This window comes from Canis aureus, chromosome 21 (genome assembly GCF_053574225.1).
Source record: "Canis aureus isolate CA01 chromosome 21, VMU_Caureus_v.1.0, whole genome shotgun sequence".
Taxonomy (NCBI): domain Eukaryota; kingdom Metazoa; phylum Chordata; class Mammalia; order Carnivora; family Canidae; genus Canis; species Canis aureus.
In genome coordinates, this window is record NC_135631.1 from 20494666 (window position 1) to 20510610 (window position 15945).

Here is a 15945-nt window from a genome sequence, read left to right on the forward strand (position 1 = left end):
TTATGATTTAAACTTTATTATATTTATATATAACATATTTAGATTGCAGCTGGTGTGTTGACATTCTGTAAATGTTTATTAACGCTGAATCTACAGTTTGTTTTTCATATTTTGGAACTATTCATTTTTGAGGGGGAAAGGATGCAGGCTTGAAACATCTCAAACCCTTTGTGTGTGTGTGTGTGTGTGTGTGTGAGAGAGAGAGAGAGAGAGAGAGAGAGAGAGAGCACATGAGCAATAGAGGGGCAGAGGGAGAGGGAAAGAGAGAATCTCAAGCAGGTTCCACACCCAGTGTAGAGCCTGAGCCCCACCATCCAGAACACAATCTCAGGACCTTGAGATCATGACCTGAACTGAAATCAACAGTTGGATGCATAAGCCACCCAGGCTCCCCAACAAACCCTTTCTTGAAATGGCTTGTATGTTTTAGGTTCTCTACCTGAGCTTCTCATGTTAAATAGCATAAGCTTCTGTAATTCAGTGGACTAAATGAGATGGTGATTCATTTTTCTCCCACCTAACAGCCTGAGGTGTGTGTTTCAGTGTGGCAGACAGCTCTGCTTTATATGATTATTCAGACATCTAGACTTCTCTATCGTCTTGTCTACATGGCTCACAGTTGACTTCAAATTCTCCCTCCTGGGGAGTGAAAAGAGAATGCAGGAAGCATGCCCATAGTCCTTAAGTCTACCTTGGAAGTAGCACACATCCCTTCTTGCATTCCTTTGTCCAGAATTTAGCCACACATTCACAGCCAACAGCAAGTAGAAGTGGGAAATGTGTCAAAAGATAATGGACAACCAGCCATATCCACAACGAAGTATAATGCAGTCGGCAGGCTGTTACAATACTCCAGGTAAAGAGCTAATGACAAGAGCAGTGAAAGTTGTGAGAAATGGTTAGATTCTGGATGTATTGATTTTTTTCCCTAATGGGGTAGGTAGGGTTGTGAGAGAAAAAAGGAGTCAAGATTTTGGCTGGAGAAACTGGAAAACTGGATTTGCCATTTAAAGAGATGAGGGAGACTGTGTGGGGAGGATTTTGGAGAAAAATGAGGAATTTGGTATTGGGTGTACTGAGTTTGAGATGCCTATTGGAAATCTAAGTGGAAATGTCAGATAAGAGTTGAACTCCATGAGTCTGGAGTTCAGGGGAGCTGTCCAGTTGGGTGAATTTGGGAATCGTTAACAAAGAGATCATTTTTAAAACTATGAGACTGAATGAAATCAGTGGGGTAGTCAGTGAGGTGAGAATTGGTCTGAGGATTAAGCTCTGGGGCACATTCATGTTTAAGGGTCTGAGAATTGAGGAAAAATCAGGAAAGGCGACCCATGGAGCAGCCAGCTAAGCAGGAGGAGACCCAAGAGAGAGTGGTACAGGAGGCCAAGGGGAGAAAGCATTTTAGGGAAGCGAGAGTAAAGAACTGGTAACCAAGGACAGCATCAAATGCTATAAATAGGTCATGTTGGGTAAAATCTGAGAATTGGCTGTCTGGGTTGTCAGTGTGGAGGTCATTAGGGACCTTGTCATGCACTATTGGGCGAAGCTAACAAAATCTTGTTGGAGTGAGATTGAAACATGAGAGGAGAGAAATTTGAGGCAGTACAAATGCACATAACTATTCCTGTGATTTTTGTTGCAAAGGGAAGCAGGAAAATGAGGTAATAGAAGTGAAGACATGTTTGCATTCTGATGGGAAACCTTGCATTGGGAAAGATCGATGATGCAGAGGACAGAGAGGAGAACTGTCTCATCAGAGTCCATAAGAAGGCAAGAAGGAAGAGGATACAGAGCATACATGGAGGCTGGATCTAGTTGGTAGCAGGAATGGTCTGTCAACAATAATGGGGGAAAGTGTTGATGGGCTCAGAGACAGTTGGGTGAATGTAGTGGTGATGGAGCTTGTTCTTTTCTCATTTTCTCAATAAAATGGTAGGTAAGAGTTCTCTCTGAGTACCTCCTCTCTTGCTTCTATGGGACCCGGCTCTCTGTCCTCAAGTTCTTCTCTGTCCTTCCTGCCATCTCTCATCCATCTTCCAGGTTTTCCATTTACTCTCCTATTTCCTTCCTGCCTCCTTGCTCTCACTCCCTGCCTTTCTTCCTTCCTTTCTTCCTCTCTCCTTCCCCCCTTTTGTTCTAATTTCTTACTTCAAAACTAGGGTGTGAAATAACAGAAAGAGACAAAGGGGAAAAATGACAAGTGACTCCATCAGCTGTTAGCACTTGGTAGAAATAGGGAGAGGCGTCCCTGAGCATGAACTGTGGCTTTGCTGCCTCCTCTCTTGCCATTGTGTTCCTGGACACTCTTGTTCTAGTCACACTGACAGAACTGGAAGAGGGGAGAACAACACTCTCTAAGGAGAGCCTTATAAATAAAACCAATGGCCTAATTGGGTCTAGAACGTTCAGCACTTAGTAGAGGAGGCCACGGGAGGAAGCTCCAGCAAGGCATATCAAAGAAGCAGAAAGTATACTCGTGTTTTTCAAGAAATTATAGGAAGAGGACAGGCTTCAGAAAAGGTCAATGGAGGGGTACGATGCTATCCAACCAGGGGGTGACTCCCCCCATAATTATCTCCTGACTTCATAAACATGTCCCCAGGTGCCTTGGTATAGCCTGTCACTCACTGAGTTGTCAGCCAAAGGTCACCCGTAATTCCCTACCTGGAGAGAGTTTCTGGCTGTGGGCTTATCAGTCTTTGTTTATACAGACCATAATAATTGAATATTAAACTTAGAATGGACTTTGAGGACATCTTTATAAAATATATTGTTCAAATAGATAGGATGTCATTTGGGGGTTGTTTTTATAGCTGAGGAAAACAAGAGTGACAGCACTGAGAGGATTGTAGTGATTTTTCTCAAGGCCACCAGAAGGTAGATGAGAGAACTGGTTCCAGAACCTTCTAGCACCACATTTAGCCTTCCTTCCCCTGTCTCTGACTGCCTCTTTTAAGCTGAAGACATTGTTAGAATCAATTGTATTGAGAAATTTTCTCCAGGCTCTGAAGAGGGCTGGAGCTTGAATGAAGATCCAGGTTCCTGAGGCAATGCCTTTCCTGCCTTCTAGTCAGGTACCTCCATCCCTGTCTCACAGTCCGTTTGGCCCTCAAGCGTGGGCTCAGCCCCACCCCAGCCTTGGGGACCAATTAGGCTCAGAGGCAGAGAAAGCATGCTACTGAGATCCAGGGTTCATAGCTCAGCTGTGATCTTGCTCTGACCTCATATGTAGGGTAAGGAGCTAGCAGCCATTTACCTTGCCACATCGTGGTGAATACCCTGCCTCAAAACTCAGTTTGACCATCAGAGCCCTGAGGCATAACCTTCATTTCTCCTCAGCACTCATGTCCTCTGGATCAGGAGGAGCTAAGCGGTCACAGAGTTTCCCTAGAACAAAACCTAGGCATGCTACTAAATGCACAGACACAGGTTTGGTTCCTTTAAAAAAGATCATTTAAGAAATAACAGTAGGGGCAGCCTGGGTGGCTGAGTGGTTTAGCACCGCCTTCAGCCTAGAGTGTGATCTTGGAGACCCAGGATCGGGATCGGGATTGGGATCGAGTCCCATGACAGGCTCCCTGCATGGAGCCTGCTTCTCCCTCTGCCCGTGTCTCTGCCTCCCTCTCTCTGTGTCTCATGAATAAATAAATAAAATCTTAAAGAAAAGAAATAACAGTAAACAGGAGCACCTGTGTGGCACAGTCAGATAATATCTGACTCTTGGTTTTTGCTCAGGTCCTATTCTCAGGGATGTGGGATTAGTCCCACATCAGGTTCTGTGCTCAGTGGGGAGTCTGCTTGAGATTCTCTCTCCCTCTCCCTCTGCTCCTCTCCCCACTATTTCTCAAATAAAAAAAAATTAAAAAAATAAATCTTTAAAAAAAGAAATAGCAGTAAGCATAATAAGGACAAAAGTTAATTAAACAATACAGAAATTGGGGAGCAGTGCCTGGCTGGCTCAGTCAGTAGAGCATCCAACTCTTGATCTTGGGGTTGTGAATTCAAGTCCCAAATTGGATGTAGAGGGGCAGCCCTGGTGGCTCAGTGGTTTGGTGCCTGCCTTCAGCCCAGGGTATGATCCTGGAGACCCTGGATTGAGTCCCATGTCGGGCTCCCTGCATGGAGCCTGCTTCTCCCTCTGCCTGTGTCTCTGCCTCTCTCCCTCTGTGTCTCTCATGAATAAAAAATAAGTAAATAAATAAATAATTTTTTAAAAAGTTGGATGTAGAGATTACTTTAAAAAATATATTCAAAAATATATTTAAAAAAAACAACACAGAAAAAATTACAGAAGTTGATGAAGTAGGAGATGAGTTTTCCCTTCTTTAAGCCTAACTACATCCTTTTTTAGAAGTATCCTTATTAACTATAGATATAGAAAACTTTCAAATTCTTTTCAGTGCTAATTAAATATTTACATACATATGTATCTATACTCTTTTAAGGAAATAAAGGATTTATACCCCTCCCTCAAGGGGAATCATTTAACAGAGATAATCTTTCTAAGTCAAGGCCATAGTATTTCATTTTTAATGGTCACACAGTATTCCATTGTATGGATATGACATACTTTATTTAATGGTGCCATAGTAATGGACATTTAGGTTGTTTGGAACTTAGTCCCTTGTAAGCATTGCTGCAGTATGCGTCCCTGCACATATAAGCTTGTGCTAGAATTTTGGAATCTAGACTCCTCTATGCCACACTGTGTGTGTACTTTAAAATTTGGTAGACACTCCCAAACTGTCCTCTCCCCAAATCATGTACCAATCTGCACTCCCACAAGTAGTGCTTAAGTGTACCTCTTTCCTCATACTCTTCCCAGCAATTTGCTTCCTTCTGGAGGTCTGCAAAGAAGCAATCTGTCAGACAGCAGAAGAGGCAAATGAGAATCTGTGTACAATGAATTCACCTGACACTTTGCTGAATCCCAGGGCTCATTCTGCTGATCTGGCTGCCTAAAGGGAGGCCCTCCCTCTTGGCTCCATGGGGAGCCCAGCTGAGGAATGGTTGATGAGGGGCACTGGGGCACTCTCCATTTTGATTCAAAGTCTGCTCCTCAGTCCACTGCGACTCAGGGACAACACGCTCTGATGGCAGATAATATGCTCTATTTGTATTCTAGCTGTGTATAGGTATTAGGACCAAGTGTTTATTCATTTCCATCAAGGAAAGTCTTCGGGCACTGGGTGTTCACCTTGATCTTTAATTGTAATCAGAAAATCAAAGCTCCACTGTCATCTCAAAGGCTCATACAGGCTTCAAACTTTAGAAGGTCTATTGGCCTTCATTCCAAATATGTAGGACAGGTGGATGCTTCCATTACAGGGCTCCCTTCCTATTGCTGTTTCCCCTGATTTAAAATACAGTGCAAAGGAAGAGAAAGCCAGTGCTCACAAAGCCCAAGACTTTTAAAGCACCAATAATTTGCATGAACAACGATGCCCACTTTTGTTTTTAAGACCACTTAATGGACTTCATTTCTTAAATCAGAACCAAAGATTAATCTTTCCAGGCTGAGTCTTTGGAGGAGAACATCTACACATTTTTTTCAGAGGACTTCAAGCTGTAAAAATAATGTGCAATTCATTTTAATGGGTAGTAAAAAGACCCAAGGAAAATGAATCCTTTCATACATACAGTAGATGCTTTTTAAAGGAGATTCACTTATTCCCTTACATTATTTTTTAAGGAAGAGCTTTTTTGTTTTGTGAAGTTGACACATTTATAGTAAAAAAATAATAATAAAATAAAAATCAAACAGTGCAATGACCAGCTAACTTTGCATATATCTTTATGCATTTTCATATAACTGATTCCAGAAAGTAAAACTAGTGGATTGAGGGAATTTGTACTTTTGAAAAAGAGTTTATTTATTTAGGGGTGCCTGGGTGACTCAGTCGGTTAAGCTGCTGACTTCATCTAGGGTCATGATCTCAGGGTCCCGGGATCCAGGCCACACTTAGCCGGGAGCCTGCTTCTTTCTCTCCCTCTGCTCTCTGCTCATGCTCTCTCTCTGAGTTACTCTCTCCCTCTCTCAAGTAAATAAATGAAATATGAAGGAAAAAAAAAAAAACGCTCCTCTTTAAGTAGGGCTCTAACGTACAACCCCAGGATCAAGTCACATGCTCTGTTGACTGAACCAGCCAGGCACCCCCAAAATTCATTTTTAAAAGGGAATTGATACATGTATCCTAATGATACTGAGAGGTCTGTTGGAAAGCAGTTTGGGGGGGTGGCAAAGTGGGACAGAAGGCACCCTTGACTGAGGATACAGAAAGTTCTGCTTGGCAGTTACTCTGCTGGAGGTTTTGAAGATATTCTAACACTATTTGTTTAAGCATTTCCCAAAGGCAGAGGAAAGAAAACCCAGTTGGAAACATCTGAGTACAACATAAATTTAGTTTTCCTTGTTTCTCCCAAAGTTGTGTTAATTGCTCAGGTTGCTTACAACGAAGGTTGTTTTGAGGGAGACTTCAGGTGGTCATAGCACCACGGCCACAGAGACAGAAACATAATTGGATGGATTATCTTTTATTATCATTTGGTTTCTCCCCCACCCCCCACCCCGCCTCAAAAGTCTTCATGTCTAAAATCTGCCCAAAGATCAAATGTGTGGTCCATTACATAAGAGATTGACCTAGATTTAGCTTTACTTGACAATTAAAAGTTAAAAGCAAGGAACCAAACCAAAAATAGAATAACCTTGAAAAACATTATCCTAGATTTTGGTGTGCTTGATTTATAGTACTTTACAGATAGTAGTGGTTGAATAGGAAATCTGTATTCATTTGGACTCAAATTGCTTTCAAAATTATAGGGGGAGTATGTTTCCTACCCAAAAGAATGCTTTACTTTCAAGAATCTTAACAATTTAATTTTCTTTTCTAGAAGCAAATAAATGTCGTATACATTTGGGGTGACGTTTATCATAGGTCCGTGTTCTTAGCTCTTGACAAGAAGATTTAGATCTATGTATTTTGTATCTATAGCTATGCTTAGTTTGCTTGATATGGCCCCTTCCCCTGTGAGATCACCTCCCAAGCCTTCTCCAGCCTTGAAGGAGCAAACCAAGGACACTTGGGAGTGGTCTGGGAGTTTCATGTCAAGGAGGGGTATGATATTTTGCATAACTACTTCAACCTCTTCTCAGGAGGGTTGGAATGAGCCAGATGAATATAATTATATTAAAGTCAACAATAGAGACTCCTACTTCTGTCAATATCAAAGCAAGATTATGCTCTTAATTCTCAATCTTATTCATATAAGGGTAAACTTCGTTTTAAAAAATGGTTCCTAAAAAAAAAAAAGTTCCTTTTGGGATGCCTGGGTGGCTCAGCAGTTAAGCACATCTGCCTTCAGCTCAGGGCCTGATCCTGGAGTACCAGGATCGAGTCACACATCAGGTTCTCTCCATGGAGCCTGCTTCTCCCTCTGCCTGTGTCTCTGCCTCTCTCTGTGTGTCTCTCATGAATAAATAAACAAAAATCTTTTTAAATATTTAAAAATCGTTACTTTTATTTTTTAATAAGTAATCCACACACATGGTAGAAAAATTTACAATGTGCCAAATAGCATACTCAGAAAGATTCTTCTCTTCCCCTTTCCTGTATCACCCAATTCCTCTCCAAAGAGGCAACTATTATTGTCTTGCGTATCACTGTTGAGATAGTCTATTCATGCACTGTGCATGTACACACACATCCTCTCTGCACCCAGTTCCTCACCACTTCCCCATTACGCCGTCTCTTTGTCTCTTTTCTCACTTAATTCTGTATCTTGGAGATGTATTATTCTAATCCTCCGTATTGAAGTGCTAAATTTATTTAAATAGTTATAGTCTTTTGCTATTACAAACTAAAGTTACAATAAGTGTTCTTAAATACACATCATCTTGCACGAGTATGGGTAGATTTGTTGGACAAGTTACCAAGAAGTGGAATTGCTAGTTCACAGGGTTCATGCATTTTTTTAATTTTGAAAGATAATCAAGCTGTTTGATTAAGTAATACTATTTAGTAGTTCTTATTTAATAAGATCATCTAGCTAAATAAATTAGTAGTGTCTAATTTGTCTGAAGGGACCTCAGAATTTCCTTCTGAAAATGTCTCAACTAGGTGCAAACTGTAAATCTCTGGGATGCACGATCAAGGTATCACACTTGGAGATATGGGGCCCAACTGTCAAAAGCAGACTCACAGAGTACTGCAGATTCTGATGGGCAACAGTAAGTGACCTTGGTGGCTTTGAAGTGTGACCTACAAGGGCTGCCAATGTTGTACACTGCAGGTGGTGCTGCCCGCTATTAATTAGGCTGAACCATGTGTAATTGTAGACGTTAGACCATTTTTCCCCTTGCAATTTTCATTTTCGCTTCACTAGTGGTTGAACTAACATTCTGTTTGTTTGTTTGGTATCTTAGGGAGAACTCCTTAGGCAACTGGGGAGGATTTCTTGGGGGAGGTGGGTTTTGATCCTGGAGAGTGGAGAGACAAGAGTGAGAATCAGGAAAGTGGACACGAGCATTACAAATCAAGGGTATAGAATGCCCCAGGGTATGAGCCCGCCTAAAAGGTAAAAGTGTGAATCAAAGGACTGATGTCTCAAATTTCTATAAATTTTCATGAACTGAAGATGACATTTTAGTTCCCTGCGTAAAGTAGAAAACTGTCACGCAGCAGGAATGATTGGGTCCATTTGAATACTGAAAATTTCAGTTCAACACATGGTCAGTGTTTGCTCTACCAGCATAGACGTTAAAGTGGCCCTGAAGTTCATCATCTTAAATGGTTGCTTCAGGGTTGATTATAGGGATTTCCCAACGTGTGGAGAAGAGTCATCCTGGAACACTGGGATAAATATACAGTGAGGGGAAGAACATTTCTTTTTAAAACTATAGATATAACATTCTTTAAAAATTATAGACATAATGTAATAACCTTAGAGAGAGTTTAGAAACAGAGGGAAAGCCCCACCTATCATCACCACCCTAGCAAAAACAGTTCTAATTGTTTACATAATTTTTCCTACTCCTTGACCATTTGCTTTCATATTTTTATACCATTGCAATCATAAACTTTTCTTGTTTTACATCTCAGTTTTGCTAACTATCGTTTTAAGGGCTGCATACTAGTCCCTGGAGTGATTATACTATAATTTGTCTTGTTATTTCCCCCCATTCTCAGACATCTCAGGTTGCTTCCCATTTCTTGATATTAAAGTGTCTTTTTGACCTCTGGACCTGAAAATAGACTTCCATCCATAGTCATTTCTTACTAAAGTAAATTATCAGCCACATGGCTTTCCTCTGTCAACAGAGAACTCTATTTCTCCATTTTATTTTACTTTATTTTATTTATTTTTTTAAAAGATTTTATTTATTTATTTATGAGAGACAGAGAGAGAGAGAGGCAGAGACACAGGCAGAGAGAGAAGCAGGCTCCATGCAGGGAGCCTGATGTGGGACTCGATCCCAGGACTCCAAGATCACGCCCTGGGCCAAAGGTAGGCGCTAAACCACTGAACCATCCAGGGATCCCCTACTTCTCTATTTTATTAATATTAAAGGCATTAATAGGTATAGCAAAGTGCTTAGAATAGCGCTTGGCAGATCCTGAGTACTACATAAATGTGAATTATTATTTTTACCTGTCAACGTATTTTGTCACCAATGTCAAAAAAAGATGTATAAATAAAGAAATTATTGAGAAGATACTGGATCTCCCACAGAAAATTAAGATCAACAAATGGGGAGGAGCCAAGGGAGGCCGGAAAACCACAGCACACATCATGCCACAGGACCTGCTTGGTTTCTGGACACCTCTGTATGTACTGCTGCCACCAAAGCACCAGACCTGGTGGCGAATGTTCCATACCCAGGAAGAATTCTAGATAGCCTTGTGTCTCAAAGATCTGGGTGAGGACACCCAGATAGAGCCTAAGTCAGGTGCATTTGTAGTGAGATGTAGGGCCCTGCCTCCTACCAAAGCTCTGAGGATGGGAGAGGATTTGCAAATGGAAAGAAAGGCTGCTGGAGAGCTGGGGAGCCAATTAGCTAATACCTTCACTTGCTCAGAGACTCCTCACCCACAATCGACTCAGTCAAAAAAGGAAATTTCAACTCAGCTCACTCCCTGAAGGCAAAAGCGTGGGGGACAAACAGCCATTTCCCTGTACCAGCCAAAGTGCCCATGGAAAACCTCCTTTTGCCATTTTTTCCCTACTGGAAAGAGCCTTTGAATAACAAAGGCTTGACTTGAGACCTTGGCTCAAGTCAGTGTTGGTTGCTTTGTTTCCTGGGTTATCAGGTCCTGCTGCAATTAGCTAAATGTCCTTTCTGTCCTCACCCTCAAAATAAGAACTGAAGGTGGAGATGGGGTCAGGATGAAATGTAAATGGTATGTTTCTTAGGAAAAGTCACTGAGAATTAAGAAATTTAATCCAATCTTAAACACGAACAATACTGATTTAGGAAATTATGAACTAGTCAAATTAAGAGAAAGAAGTTGCAACATAATTATATAATTTATGGGGATCCCTGGGTGGCTCAGCGGTTTGGCACCTGCCTTCAGCCCAGGGCGTGATCCTGGAGACCTGGGATTGAGTCCCACATTGGGCTCCCTGCATGGAGCCTGCTTCTCCCTCTGCCTGTGTCCCTGCCCCCCCTTTCTGTGTCTCTCATGAATAAATGAACAAAATCTTTTTAAAACATTATATAATTTACCTAAAAACTCTCTAAGGCTTTCTCACTACTTTAGAACAAAATCCTAATCTTTTTCCCTGACCTAAAAGACTTTGAAGGATCTAGCCCCTGCCTTGCCTGGCTTACATTCCTCACTCCACCCTTTAACCCCACTTCTCGGCTTTCTTTCTCATGACTCTTTCCTTGCTTTAGGTCCTTGTCATGCTGCTCCTTCTGCCTGGAAGTGTCCCCTCTCTGCCCAAACCGTCCTCATCCCCAATGACCACTACATCTCTAGTTTCAAGCTAAAACACCCTCTGCTTGCGGGAAGCCTTCTCTAACCCTCAGAACAGGCCAGGTACCGTGTGACATGCGCGTGTAGCCTCCTGCTCCTTGTATTACTCATTATGAATGTAATACCTGTTAGACTTAAGTGCCCTGAGTGTGGGAGCCCCAATCATCTCCAGCACTGGTTCCCCTAGCACCTAGGACAGAGCAAACCCTCAAGAAATGTGCAGACAATGAACTGAATGAAAGAATGAATATTAGATCTACCCTAGCTTACATTAAACATGCCCATAAATGTGCAAGTTATTTAAATTTTTTTTATCTTAAAAAAGTTTTGGTTCACAAAAGAACTGCAAGGAGAGTAGAGAGATATTGCAACTCCTTCACCCCATTTTCTGTAGTGTTGACACTTTACAGAACCATAAGACATGTATTGAAACTAAGAAATTAACATTGATGCTCGTCAGCAAAATACGGACTTTATTCAGATTTAATGAGTTTTTCCTTTAATGTCTTCTTTCTGTTCAGGATCCAGTCCATGCTACTTTTAATTACTAGGTCTTCTTGGTCTCTTCCAAGTCATGACTTTTTTCCTCTTTTTTCTTTCTTTGCCTTTCATGGCCTTGACACTATTGATAAGCAGTGGTTGGCTGTTTTGTGGGATGTCCCTCAATTCGGGTTTATCTGATGTTTCTTCATGATTTCTGGAGTTATGCTTTTGGGGCAAGTATACTACAGAAGTAATGTGCCCTTCTTATTCTATTGTGTTAGGGGATACTAAATGTTGATATATGTTATTACAATGATATTAACCTTGATCACTTAGCTAAGGTGATGTCTGCCACACTTTGCCGTGGAGAGTTACGATTTTTCCCTTTCCATATCTATTTGCTGGAGGCAAGTCACTAAGGTGAGCTCACATTGAAGAGAAGGGGAATGAAGTTCCATCTCCTGGAGGCAGAATAATCAAATAATTTGTGGACACATGTTAAAACCACCACCACAATTTGTTTCAGAGGAGATATTTTGAGTCTATGCTACTATTCTGTTTCTCCGTAAAATTTCATCCACTAATTTTAGCATTCATCAGGGATCTCGTCTCCCCTAGAGCAATTATTATTATGGTGTCCATGGATTCAATTTTGTACAAAGAATGCAAATTCTTGCTCATAAAATAACTGAAAGCATTGTTCCTGCGGCAGAGTATTCATCTTAGAGGCATGAGAATGAGGGGCTTGGGGGCTTTGCTTTTTCTCTTTTTCTTACCCTAACTTTGAAGTCAAATCATAGCCCTTAATTTTATAAGGTCAAGTCTCAGTTTTCAGCTCAGACTTTTTTTTTTAATGAAAATTAAGACAAGAGAGTGAAAAATATCAGAAGAGTGCCATGAACAAAGTGGGGTGATTAAATACTTAGATGGAAATCAACACATCACAGGGAAGGTTGTGTTTTCAGTTTCATCAGTGAATCTCATAACTTCTGGAATCTTAGATGTTGCTCCATGCACTAAGTCCTTATCCCTCACCCATGCTCTCTGTGGCATTGTGAAGCCTATTACGTAGTCAATTCTCCCAAGAGAGACCAGGGTGGTGAGAGAATGGAGGGCCAGGAGCTTTATAAATAGGAAAGCTCCGACAAAGAGGAACGATTGGTATTATTATTATGATTCCAATCGCTCAATACAAAAAAAGCAAAAACTTGGCAACATAACTTTGCCTTGTTTCTTGGAACAAAAGTGGAGAATAACTTAGTCTCCATCTGCTCAGGACACTGAAAACAGGCCGACTCTTTACGGAGTGTGTAATCTCCATGGGAAGTGGGATAAAATGATATGGGAGCCACTCCAGAAAGAATCCTGAGTTCTATATTTAAAAAAAAAAGGCAGGGGCTCTGGAAGAGCTTCAAAATCAAGAGAAAAAACCCACAGTGATATCTGAACACTGATGTGGGAAAATATTCAGAGGATGAAAAACATGCAGATAGGAAATCACTCAAAGAATTAGGAGAAAGGTTATTGTGTGACAAAAAAAAAAAAAAAAACCTCCCCCCCCCCCCCCCCTTAACAAATATTTCCTAACAGTACTGTGGAACCTTGACTCTTGACTCTGGGCTGCACCTTGCGTTCCAGATGACTTGTAAAGCAATGATTTATTGGTCCCAGAGCCAGTGAGCTTTGGAACTGTTCAATAAGACAGTGTGGTCTGTGGGTCCTGAATCATTACTTTACCTGGCAACCTTATGACAGCTGCTGAATCTTGGAGAGATCGAGAGGAAATGATGTTGATTTATAGAGGGAGTGGAGTTGTTTGTCAATGAAAATATAATTGTGCTTCTTCCAGGCTCAGGCATCTGTAGGAGACCAGCTCAGCCTTCACTGACAATTTAACATAGGCCAAAATTTGGAAAAGTGAATGTGGTCTTGCAATTTCTTAAGACTTTGTACGTTTGTTAAAGGTTTCACTATAGTTCTATTAATACACTTTCTATAAGGTAACTAGCATAAACTCCTCTTTTATAGTATATCATCTTCTGCGTAATGGTAGTAGAGATGCTCCAGTGGTGAGTGTGATGCACAGTGTACATATTACACATCTTTATAAGAATGGTTTTGTATTTTGTCAATAATCATAATGCTTGCCTTGTGTACCTAGGTGATGGGACATGCGTAGTTTCTCTTGCTCTTTACAACGACCATGTGTTCAGCACGTTCTGAAGAATGAGGAAACTGAGACTCAGAGACCTTAGGTAACTTGGTTAAGGTTAACTACACAGTAACAGGGCCAGTTGCCAAAGATTGGAATGTGGCCCCTTGCATAGTCTTGCACTGCACTGGCCCCTCTCGATAGAGTCCTGTTCTGCTAGCTTCCTGTGACCCACTGAACAATAAAAAAAAAAGTGCATGCACCGTGGAGTTTGGAAGGATCAATCAAAAGCAATTCTATTTTCTCTACATTAAGCATCAAAAAATTAAAAGCCATTCAGGCTTGTACCGCAGATGGACAGGTAATAAGCTGTGACCGCTCTTAAGTAGAGCCTCCCCAGGAAGATGCTCTCAGCTCTGGGTGGCAGACACATGAATAAATAGAAAACCCCATCAGAAGAATAATTCTGTTCAGGACTGGGGCTGGGGCTGCTCAGAGAAAGTGGGGATGATGCTCCAATGGACTCCAGAGTCCAGAGGTTCAAAGTCAGAGCAGTGAGAGCCTTGCGTGGGGCACAGAACCTTGGGAGGAGATTTAAACCAGCAGAGAAGGTAATTACCTGAGTAGGAAATGGGCTGCAATTTACTTTCTCCAAAGGTGTACATTCTTTGGTTACTAAAAAGGCATTTGCTTTCAGTACAATAGATAGAGTTCAGTATAATAAATGGATTTTTCTCATCCTTGCAATGGATTTTAAAATCCAAATGATGTGACTTGGGGTATAATTTTTTTCAACCCTACTATTATAGAGATATGTGTATATATATATATATATATCCGTAATTTATGACATAATATATACTATAATATAAAATATATATCTCTAATATATGAGGATTAAAAACATATATGTTATATATGTGTTATGTTTTTATAATGATTATAAATTATTATAATGGATTATATGTTAATGGTCTTATATCCAGTAAGTTAATGTAGGATGGAATACCTGTTCAAAGCATCGATTTTGTTCTAATTAAGCCAACAGTCTGAAGTTGCTTGTAGGAGAGATAAGGACAAGGTTTAAGCTATTCCAGTCAGGTGCAGTCCCTTATTACGAAGAGGATTTGGTGGAAAGAGTGAATGATATAGTCATCTCATAATTATTTATATCCACACATTCAATGTTTATAATGCTGGTCTTCCAAGTATTTCCAAACATACAAAAGAACTCTTATTTGTTGAAAGCCTTTATTGAAATGATTCCAAGATACCAATAAGGCTCAAGATTTGTTAGAAAATGTGAACATTTAATACTCATGCTAATAACTAAACTACTCCTCAGAAGTCAGCTAGGTGAGTTCCAGGGGTCCTGGGCAATAATCCTGGGGACTAAGAGTCAGTATCTCACCCTTTGCCATGTGTGAGGGTATCTTTTGCTCCCTGCACCTGGCTTTACATTCCTTCCCACCAGGGAACTATCATTTCCTAAGCTGGGAACACCTGTCCACTCTCTGACTGGGATTCGTTGGGAAGCAGAAGAGTCAAGGTGGGCTAACTCCCGTGTTAGGTGTACTCGAGTTTCCTTCCCTGAAAGACCAGGAGAGCTTAGCTCCAATCACACTGTTTCTTGGTCGGCTTCCTCCTCTTGCCCGTGGCAAGCATTTAAATATTTAAGAACTGGGATCCCTGGGTGGCGCAGCGGTTTGGCGCCTGCCTTTGGCTCGGGGCACGATCCTGGAGGCCTGGGATCGAATCCCACGTCGGGCTCCCTGCATGGAGCCTGCTTCTCCCTCTGCCTGTGTATCTGCCTCTCTGTCTCTCTCTGTGTAACTATCATGAATAAATAAATAAAATCTTAAAAAAAATATTTAAGAACTGAAGAAATTATTGGAGAAAAGTGTAACATTGAATATTGCTGAGAAATCAGAGTGGTTCTAAAGTAAGTCAGTGGATGAGAAGGTAAGTACTTTAATGTAAAGGGAAAGTGCACTGTATAGTATTCATGGGTTTCCTCTCTGAGCCTTCCTTTGAGTCCCCATCACAGGATTAACTGAGTGATTATGGTTAGCCCAAGGTAAGACCCAGGGTGGGCTTTGGGACCTCTTACTCAAAACTGAGGCTCTTGGAGCACTTGCTGACCTCGGCAGTCCTGGGGATGTTCTGTGGAGAGCTGCCCAGTAGTACCCTGTGGCTCGAGACCACTCACACCCCAGTTTCTTCTTCCAAAATGCCTTTCCAGGCAAACACCACTCCACATTGCTGGCCTGGGTGCATTGGAAGAAGGGGAAATGGGGCTCAAATGTAAAGGTTCTCATTACATTCCATTATTAT